Genomic DNA, 10,653 nt, shown 5'->3' with positions numbered 1-10,653 from the left:
AGTCAGGTCAGGGCCCCATTGTGTCAGGCGCTGGACAAATTCACACAGCCTGTCCCTGCCCCAACGAGCTTGCAGTCTGTGTATGCCAAAGAGTAATTGGCAGACAGCTGCTCCCAGCATAGGAGAGCGAGTGGCTGTAGCAGAGCCGGAGCCGGAGGAGAGGTATTCCCAAATCTCAGTCCGGGTCTGCTTTACAGACTGTTGCTGGCACGGCTACCTCGGTCGGGGCGGGATGGGGTTGTGATCTGTGGCCGACAGAGCTGTGTTGCCAAAAGCTCCTAGTGTAGACACAGGTGGCTAGACTGATAAGGGTAGAAGCCACGTCCACACTAGGAGCGCTTTGCCAGGACAGTATGCTGGGATAGATAGACTAGCAAAGCACTCCTAGCGTAGGGCCATATCTACACATCTCTGACGCTGGAGCTATATTGCTGTCGTGCCCGAGGGGTGGTGGTGGAGGGGTGTAGACGCTTCCTACAACCATGCAGCGGGTTTTTCTGTCATAGGCAGCATCGACCTGGCTGTCTACACTGGGGGTTAGATTAGCATTGCTACGGCACTCAAGGGTGTAACGCTTTCACCCCCCGAGCGCTGTAGCTGTGTGGTAAACCAGGCCTAGGCCTCAGACTGCTGCCGCTGGGACCAGCCAGGGCAGAGGATTTGAGGCGGAGGCCAAAAAAACCCATTTTGATGGTGAAAAAAATAAAAATAAAAAAAATCAACCAGTTTTACCCAGCTGGCCTGGGGCAGGGAAGGGCCCCTTTAGAGCTGGCGGAATTTTTTTCTATCAAAACACACTTCTGACAAAAAACCTTTTTGACCAAAATTAAAATTTTGCATTTTGGTTAAAAATGCTCTTGGGTTTTTTTGTTGGGGGAAAAAAAATGGAAATGGGGGCTGGGGCAGCAGGTGGTGGGGAACAGTGGGGGATGGGGAGCTGGAGCAGTGGGAGGTGGAAGAGTGTGTGGGGTCAAACATTGGGGGGTACAGAAGGGGGTGTAACAGTGGGGGGGCTGTGGGAATGGGGGGCTGGAGAAGTGGGGCAAAAGTAGTGGGGGTGTGGAGAGCTGGCTGGATAGAACAGTGAGGGGTTGGATCAGTGGGCGGGGAGGGCACCAGAAGTGGAAAAGTGGGGGGCTAAGAGAGCGGGGAGGGTGGAACAGTGGGGGACCTGGAGCAGGATGGAGGAACGGGGGGGGTGCAGCAGGGGGGTGGGGGAGCTGGAGCAGAGGGGGATCTAGAGCAGGGGGGGTCTGCTGGAGTGGGGTGGGAGAGCGGGGGGGTGCAGCGGGGGGGGACCTGGAGTGGGTGAGGTGCAGTGGGGGGGCTGGAGCAGGGTGGGGAGCAGGGGGGGCTGGGAGAGCGGGGGAGGTGCAGTGGGGGGCTGGGGCGGGGGGGCTGGAGCAGGGTGGGGAGCAGGGGAGGTGCAGTGGGGGGCTGGGGCGGGGGGGCTGGAGCGAGGGGGGTCTGCTGGAGCAGGTGGGGCTGGGAGAGGAGCAGGGGGGGCTGGGAGAGCAGGGGAGGTGCAGTGGGGGGCTGGGAGAGCGGGGGGGCTGGAAGAGCAGGGGGGTGCAGTGGGCGGGCTGGGAGAGCAGGGGAGGTGCAGTGGGGGGCTGGGGGAGCAGGGGGAACTGGAGAAGCAGGGGGGTGCAGTGGGGGGGCTGGGAGAGCGGGTGAGGTGCAGTGGGGGGCTAGAGCGGGGGGGCTGGAGGAGCAGGGGGGGCTGGGAGAGCGGGGGAGGTGCAGTGGGGGGGCTGGAGCGGGGGGAATGGGAGAGCGGGGGGGGCTGGAGCAGGGGAGCTGGCGGGGGCTGGAGCAGGGTGGGGAGCAGGGGGGCTGGGAGAGCGGGGGAGGTGCAGTGGGGGGGCTGGAGCAGGGGGGCTGGAGGAGCAGGGGAGGTGCAGTGGGGGGCTGGGGGAGCAGGGGGGAGTGGAGGAGCAGGGGAGGTGCAGTGGGGGGCTGGGGGAGCAGGGGGGACTGGAGGAGCAGGGGAGGTGCAGTGGGGGGCTGGGGGAGCAGGGGGGGGCTGGACCAGGGGGGCTGGGAGAGCGGGGGGGGCTGGAGCGGGGTGGGGAGCAGGGGGGCTGGGAGAGCGGGGGAGGTGCAGTGGGGGGGCTGGAGGAGCAGGGGGGCTGGAGGAGCAGGGGAGGTGCAGTGGGGGGCTGGGGAGCAGGGGGACTGGAGGAGCAGGGGAGGTGCAGTGGGGGGGCTGGAGCAGGGGGGACTGGAGGAGCAGGGGGGGTGCAGTGGGGGGGCTGGGGGAGCAGGGGGACTGGAGGAGCAGGGGAGGTGCAGTGGGGGGGCTGGAGCGGGGGGGCAGCAGGGGGGCTGGAGGAGCAGGGGAGGTGCAGTGGGGGGCTGGAGCAGGGGGGACTGGAGGAGCAGGGGGGAAGCAGTGGGGGGGCTGGGGGAGCAGGGGGGCTGGAGGAGCAGGGGGGGTGCAGTGGGGGGCTGGGGGAGCAGGGGGGCTGGAGGAGCAGGGGGGGTGCAGTGGGGGGCTGGAGCAGGGGGGACTGGAGGAGCAGGGGGCTGCAGTGGGGGGGCTGGGGGAGCAGGGGGGCTGGAGGAGCAGGGGGGGTGCAGTGGGGGGGCTGGAGCGGGGGGGCTGGGAGAGCGGGGGGGGAGCAGTGGGGCTGGAGGAGCAGGGGGGGTGCAGTGGGGGGGCTGGAGCGGGGGGGCTGGGAGAGCGGGGGGGGAGCAGGGGGGCTGGAGGAGCAGGGGGGGTGCAGTGGGGGGGCTGGGGGAGCAGGGGGGACTGGAGGAGCAGGGGGGGGCTGGACCAGGGGGGCTGGGACGGCGGGGGGGGCTGGAGCAGTAGTGGGCGGAACCAAAACACGGGTCAGGTCAGGCCTTGGGGGGACGCTCGGGGGGCGGAGCCTCCCCGCGCATGGGCACTGCGGGCGCTCGGCGAGCTGGGGAACTGCCCTCCCCCCCCTTTAAGGTGGCGCGGGGCCGGCGGGCTCCGCCCCTCCAGGCCGGCAGGGGCCGCTGCGGGGCCCGGCGGGGCGCGTCTCCCTGTTGCCCCTGGCAACGCGGCCGGGGTAGGCGGGCTGGGCCCCGGGGCGCGGCGCGGCGCGTTGACGCGGGGCCGCACGTAGCGGTGACGCAGCGCGCACGCCGGCTGGGGGAGGGGCCAGCAGCTTCTTTCCTTTTTTTTTTTTCTTTCTTTTTTTTTTTTCTTTTCCTCCTTTTCGGTTTTTTTCCTTCTTTTCTTTTCTCCGCCCGCCCCCGGCCCCCCCCCCGCTCCGGCCCCCCCAGCCCGGCCCCCCGCCAGCCCCCCCTCCCCGCGCCCACCCCCCTCGCTCCAGAGGAGGGGCCCGGCCCGGCCCGGCCCCGCTCGGCAGAACCCCCCTCCCCGGGGGCGGCAGCGGAGACCAGAGAGGGGGGGGGCAGACCCCCAGGGTAAGTACAGCTCCCCCGCCCCCACCTTCTGCCCCGGGGGGGGTCTCCTGGGTGGGGGGTCATGACCCCTCCCCTCAGGGGCTGGGAGGGGGCTAGACCCTCCCCCAGGGTTGCGGGGGCGGGGGGAGGGGTTTAGCAGCCCCCTGAGTTTGGTGCTTGGAAGGGAGGCGAGGGGCTTCCCCCCCCCTCCCCCATTTGGAGTTGAGAAGTTGGTACCCAGAGGGGGGTGGGGGGAGGTGTCAGGAATTACCCCAGCCCCCTTCCCTGGCTGGGGATGGATGGCAACGGCGCCCTCCCCCCTTCCAGCCCCCCCCCCCCCCCCGCCGCTCAGGGTGGGACCTGGGGCAGCCCCAGCCCTGGGACCAGGGGCAGGTGGGACCACAGGTGCGTGCCCAAAGGCGGAGTCGTTTTCCTTTCGCCTAGGGTCGGCCCTGCTGCTTTGCATTTCTGTGCCTAGGGGGGTTGGGGGCCCAGAGAGGCCCCTGGGTTCTCTGCTGAGATTCTTGTGGGGGAGCGAAGGGTGAAATTGGGGGAGGGGGGGTTTTCATCTGCCAGCTTCCTGAGGGTCCCCCTTTGTTTTGAACGTCCCAGGCGAGTGCCGGACGGTTGGGTCTCTTGCTTCTTTGGCCACCTGCAACTTCTGCAGGGGCCAGGAACCAGCAAGAGGCTTGAAAAGCTTCCTGTGGTGTCAGCATGTCGGGGAGCTTGTAACTGGCCACCTGCACACGCCAGTGGTATTCTGTGACCCGTGTCTCTGGGAGTCAGAGGTAAAGGGACGTGTCCAGATGGGATCTGAGGGCATCTGAAAGGCCCAAAGTTTGTGATAACACGTGGGTGGGGGTGGGGGTGTCTGTGGCCTCTTTCATCTCAAAGAGAGAGATTAAAGATTGTGAAGTGTTATGAGATAGATCTATTGATGAAGAGCGCTCTGTAAGAGCGAGAAATTACTGTTGTTTGTTGTTACTCACAAACTACCTGCACGCAGCACTTACGAAAGGCAACTAGCAGCCACCTCTGGACTGGAGGGCAGCAGCTGGGGATATTGGGAGAGGAAAACTGGGCCTGGAAACGGGAGCAAACACCCTGCTCTTTTGAAAAGCATGATGGGACCTTTAATATCCTTACAGAACAGGGCCTTTGCTTTTAAGAGCTCCTCTGAAAAATGCAAACACAGTGAACTTCCTGGGACTTGGCTTGTTTGCCATAAGGCTGGAGAGCAGGCCGGGCCAGTAGTCTATATTATATAGTTCACTGTCCTCTGTCTGACCATCTGTTGATGCTTCAGGGAAAGTTGCAAGAAGCCCCTTAATTACGGAATAAGGTGCTCAAAAGGGATGTTTCATCCAAACCACTGTCAGTCAGCCATTGTCTTATGCCCTGTGTCAGGTTTTTATCCCTTACAGTATTTGTTTAATATCATGTTTAATGTAACTTGCTATTTTCACTATCATAGCCCGTCCTCTGAATCCTGCTGTGAAGATCTCTTTTGGCAGTGAGTTTTGCAGGTGGTGTATAAACATTTCCATCTGATCAGTTTCATTGGCTGTGTCCCTGTGAGCTCATGTTAGGAGAGGGTAGATAGGAGCCCCTGTATCATGAGTTATTTTATGAACCTCTATCACACCCTCTTCTGTCCTGTCACCTCATGAACAGTCCCCATCTTCTGTGGAAGTCTTCCCAGGCATCTGGTTGTTTTTGATGCCTCTCTCTGAACTGCTCCCATGCCTGTTTTGAGATAGGGTGACCAAAACTGAGCCTGGAGATCTGAGGCCCACACCGCTGAGCCACTCTCTATGGTTTTATTTCAGAGTAACAGCCGTGTTAGTCTGTATCCGCAAAAAGAAGAACAGGAGTACTTGTGGCACCTTAGAGACTCTAAGGTCTCTAAGGTGCCACAAGTACTCCTGTTCTTCTTTTTATGGTTTTATGTGATCTCAGCCATCTCCAACCTTGCAGAAATTTCTTGTAGAAGGCCAGTTGCCCTGGGCTGTCCAAAGAGTGCCCATGCTCAATTTACGGCGAGTGTCATGCTGGCTGCTGGAATGGTGGGCCAGGCTCTAGTCATACCGTGGCTGGACTATTGCCACAGGATTGCAGTCTCTTCACGACACGGGGTAGATTTGATTTATGCCTCCTCTCCTTTCCTTTATTTCTCCTGTATTGTACCTTAATGCAGGCAGCTAGCCTAGCGGCTCCTGAGCTGAGGATACAACATAAACTTGTACATAAAGCCCTTAGCAGCTTCTCTTCTATCTGAGTGGTGTCTGGGCCTGCATTTTGTGCTCTGTGTCTGACCTGTAGCTTTATTACACTTCTGTGCCCTGGGGTAGCTCCAGTCATGAGGCCTCCTCTCCTCTAGTTCTGTGTCAGGAGACGCCTGTCTTACCATATGCATACCTGTGGTTCGCCTAGCTGCAGCCAGAACACCTTGTGCTGGGATCGAGAACACCTCGCGCTGGCATCCCCTCGTGGTTTGCAAGTGAAATAGGGCTTGGCCAGTGCCTGGGAGAACCCGCAGAGGCATGATTGTTAGATGTACTTTTCCCTCCAAATTGGTCCTGGACCAGTGCCCCTGCCTGGTGCTGGGGAGCTGCTGAAGGGACTATGAAACTAAAACCCCCGTTAAGATTTTCAGAAGTGACTAATATTTTTGGCTGTCTGGCTTGAGACAGGCACTTCAAAGGGGCCTGACTTCCAGGGAGTGGGTACTTAGGACTTTCCGATAATCAGCTCCCTTTGAGGTGTTTCAAGTTGGGCTCCCAGAAATTAAGGCCATAATCATTGTTACTTCTGAAAAGCTTGGCCACGGCCATTTGTGGCCTTCAGAACTCCCGTGGTTGGCATGGCACCCCCCCTGCCCCCCGAATATGGGGTATTCAACTCTGCGTCTTGACCAGATTCCAGCACTGGTAATTAGACTTGATTCTCGTTCACTTCCTGGCCTAAACTGCCTTGTACCATTGCTGTGCGCTGTTAAATGGGTGCTGTGTTTGGTCCCCGAGGTGGCTGCATTTCAGTGGGGGGGTGAAGTGATCCCTTTGTTATACCAGCATGCAAACCACCTGTCTGATCTCAAGGCCTTCTGTAGCGCGCTCCCAATTCTGTAGGTATTTATGCTTAGCTTAGTGTTTGATCTAAGGGCTGAACTATACTGAAAACTGGCATTGGCAGAGCTCAGTGTCTCAGGGGTGTGAAAAATCCACGTGCCTGAGAGACGTAGCTACGCCGACCTAACCTCTGGTGTCACTGGCGTAGCTACTGCCCCTCGGGAAGGTGGATTAACTACAGTGACGGGAGAACCCCTCCCATCGCTGTAGTGTAGGGTGACAAGATGTCCCGATTTTATAGGGACAGTCCCGATTTTTGGATCTTTTTCTTATATAGGCTCCTATTATCCCCCACCCCCGTCCCGATTTTTCACACTTGCTGTCTGGTCACCCTACTGTAGTGAGTGTCTACACCAGTGGTTCTCAACCTATTTACCATTGTGGACCGCATATGAAGCTCTTCGTGTTATGTGGGCCGCATCCACATAACATATATACTACCTGTATGGCCCTGAGGAGGTCACGTGAGCCGCAACTGTGTGCTGATTGGGTGGCGGGTTGAGAACCATGGGTCTACACGGAAGCGCTATGGCTGTAGTGTTTTAAATGGAAACATAGCCTCAGTATATGAAAGGAGCTTTGTAATTGTAAATTTCTCATTAACTTAAATGTTAAATGCCTGAACTCAGAGCATACTTTTAGCTGGCTGCTCCCTAACTTCTCGGGGTGGGAAAAATGCCACCATTTCCAAGGAAGTTGCATGGGGATGGGATCCCCCCAGCGCCCTTCGTGTCGCTGTCAGCTCTTTGAGGCTATATCTAGTCTAGTGTAGCAGCTTGCAGTCCCAGCCTCTCCCCCTCATCCTACTGTTCTCGGACTGCTTGGTGCTGTCTCTTTCTTGCTTCATCTTTCCCTGCCTGCTCCCACGGAGGGGTCCAAGGTCATGACCTCCTTGGGAGGCAGGGTGACTCAACTGCACTTTGTGTTACTCTTTTGTGGTGGGGCCAGGAGCAGTGTCTTCCACTGTGGGCTCTGCCACAGACCTGGGTTCTTTCCTCCTCCGTGTGACTGGTCACAACTCTTCACACGAGTTTGCTGGGAAGCAGGAGCAACGGAAGGCGCATGGCCCTGCGAGTTATCTCGTTCCTCCAAAGGAAGCTTCCATCATTCTTAAGACATCGGATCCCCAGGGCTTAACTGAGTGGTTTGGTATTGGGGGACGGGGGAGTTCTTTGGAGGAGCAGGATCTTTCCTTGGGATCCAAGGAGCAGCCACCAACGGGGACATATTTCCCTGCAGACTGACTCTGGCGTTCCTAGAAGGGGAGCAGCACCTGGGAAACAAGGGGGAGAATTGAATAAAGGCTGCAGAGCTAAACCTTTAGTAACCACCCCCAGGTTGCTCCCATGTTTGTGAGAATGTGACTTTTTTCCTGCCTGCGAAGGTCCCGTACGCGACCGATGCACACGGGAATTCTTCTCTTCCGTCACTCTGGGGAGCAGTGTTGGTGTGTTTCAGTCCCCAGCCCATTTGCCAGAAATGAAACGGACGAGCACACGTGTGTGTCTGCAAATCAAAACACAGCTGGCCGAGCTACTTTTAGGCCTCCCAGCCTTCATGCTCCTTTAACCGTTCTCTGTGTAAAGAAATTCCACCAGTGGCTGGCCTTGGTTCAATCCTCCTTGTCTCTGACGCCAGCTGAAGTGATCTTGTTGCACCTGTTGCCTTCACGGCTGGGAATTCAGCCTACATTTTCAGTCTCCCTTTGAACACTCAGGCCTGCTTTCTCGAACCATTTAGAATAGTTAAGATCCCTCACTGCTTTATTCACTCCCCCCAGATCCATTCTGCTTTTTCTGCCTAAGTTCTATCAAGTATGAATGGCATAACTTCCCTGCCTCTCTCTTAAATTCATGTTGGCAATCCTTAATTAAGTCATAGCTGTGAATGTCCCCAGTACTCTCCTTCAGAGCAAAGGTAGCAATTTGGTAGTTTGCAGCCTATTTGCCTAAATCCTTTGTTAAATACAGATGTTCTTTCAGTGTCTCAGCACTCTGTCTGTGCCTCCTGTATTTTCAAAGAGCTGTGAAATGTATTTGCTGAAGATTTCCCGGCCTCCTTTGGAATGCAAGGGTGGATTCCATCTGGATCTAAAGCCCTGGCAGCTTTCAAATGTTCTCTTTTTTTAATGGAAGAGAATTTAGATGCCGATGAAAGGTGCTAGGTTGATAGCTCTGGAGACTGATTTACTCTGGCTACTGAATTGGCATAGCCTAGGTGTATCTGAGTAGCAGCTTCACCCATCAGTAAACCATGACTCCAGATTTAGGGGCCCTGTAGGAGTTAGGGGGGGTCATTCTCCTGGCCAGTTCAGCCACTGGCTTATCTGAGACTGCTAGCTGTGATGGTAGATTTCTGTGGTGGGGGCGCCTGTCCCTCTAGGGCTGCATTGAAATCCTCCAGCTCCTTCCAGGCAGGCCACCAAATGGACATTAGAAAAGAAAACATGCCACGCCTTGGATTTGGTTCCCTAGCCGTGAAAAGGGCTGAATCCCATTCCCGGGCTGCTTCCGCTCCCCAGCCAAGACCTGGGGCTGGGTTGGAACAGGTGCCCTAGAGGTGAGTAGCGTATGGAGCTTATCCCTATCCGCCGTCTGTCCCCTCCCCTCATCATCAGATGTTGCTACTGCTGTTGTATTCGTCCGTTCCATGTGCTGCATGAACACTGAGTCAAAATGCGGAGCTATTTAGTAACCTTGGACAATAGTTCAGTAAACTGCTGTCCTCCCAGCTGGGGTCTTAGTAAGTTTTATTCACTAATACAGGGGTGGCCAACATCTGGCTCCGGAGCCACATGCGGCTCTTCAGAAGTTAATATGCGGCTCCTTGTGTGGCACCGACTCTGGGGCTGGAGCTACAGGTGCCAACTTTCCAATGTGTCGGGGGGTGCTCACTGCTCAACCCCTGGCTCTGCCACTGGCCCTGCCCCCACTTCACCCCTCCCCTGAGCCTGCGGTGCCCTCGCTCCATCCCCCTCCCCCCCCCGCGCCTCCTGCAAGCCACGAAAAGGTGGGGGAGGGAGAGGGAGGTGCTGATCGGCGGGCTGCCGATGGGTGGAAGGTGCTGGGAGCCGGGGGAAACTGACGGGGGGCTGCTGACGTATTACTGTGGCTCTTTGGCAATGCACATGGTAAATTCTGGCTCCTTCTCAGGTAGCCACCCCTGCACTAATATCTCATTGAGGTCTGAAGTTTGGAATGAATGGCTGGAATCCTGTGGCACCCAGCCTATCCCCTTGCCCCCCAGCGTTGCTGTGTTATTCCAGGGGAATATCCACTCCCATTTTCCCCTTTTCGATTGATCTTGTGGCTGATTATCAGATGCACAGAGTGCTCGCTAGCTGAGGTTTTGAGGATATCTCTGTCCTTCGTCCCAAGGAGACATTCTTGACTCTTGCCCGGTGAGCAAAGATGGACGTGATTAAAGATACAAGCCCAGCTCTGCCATCCCACTCTTGGGGCCCTGTAGTGGGATGAGGCAGCAGAGAAACCAGTTCAGGACCAGAAAGCTCAATATATTTGTTTAATTCTGATAATAAGATAAAATTGGGTCAATCTACCAGCATTTACTCGGGAGGCTCTCCCCTATTATGAATGATTTATTTGTACTGTGGTAACATCCAGGAGCTCCGTTGTGCGTGACACCTCGACACCGCCACGCTCTTCCAAGCTCCCCCAGGGGAGTTGCCGCTCACAGCAGGTTGTGCAGATGTTCAAAATCTGAGCGTGCAGCTCTCCGATCTCGGCTGGGCTCCTGGCTGGGCTGGAGCGTCCCCATCGGGTTGCTATGTTCCTGGTGCATGGCTCCTTCTTGAGGGTGGAAGAAAAATAAGTGGTGGATGCACCAAACTGAGGGCTGGTCTACACTGGGGGGGGATCGATCCAAGATATGCAATGACTTCAGCTACGCGAATAGCGTAGCTAAAGTCAAAGTATCTTGGATCGAATTACCTGGAGTCCACACGGCGCGGGATCGACGGCCGTGGCTCCCCCGTCAACTGCGCTACCGCCGCTTGCTCTGGTGGAGTTCTGGAATTGATGGTGAGCGCATTTGGGGATCAATATATCGCGTCTTAACGAGACGCGATATAGCGATCCTGGATAAATCGAAGACGTACCCTGAGATGCTGCTCGCAGCAAATGGT

The 10,653-nt window shown here is 57.3% G+C and overlaps 1 protein-coding gene across 2 annotated transcripts in view; it reads left to right on the top strand.

The window, feature by feature from the left end:
* The first annotated feature begins 3,286 nt into the window (after positions 1-3,286).
* Positions 3,287-10,653, top strand: part of R3HDM2 (R3H domain containing 2) — a 121,393-nt gene continuing 114,026 nt past the window's right edge. For both annotated transcript variants that reach the window (XM_054012944.1, XM_054012945.1), the window contains exon 1: positions 3,287-3,402. The gene's annotated coding sequence lies outside the window, so the exon portion shown is untranslated. The remainder of the gene's footprint in view (positions 3,403-10,653) is intronic.

Source organism: Malaclemys terrapin, chromosome 23 (genome assembly GCF_027887155.1).
Source record: "Malaclemys terrapin pileata isolate rMalTer1 chromosome 23, rMalTer1.hap1, whole genome shotgun sequence".
Lineage (NCBI taxonomy): Eukaryota > Metazoa > Chordata > Testudines > Emydidae > Malaclemys > Malaclemys terrapin.
This window is presented reverse-complemented; position numbering and strand designations above follow the sequence as displayed.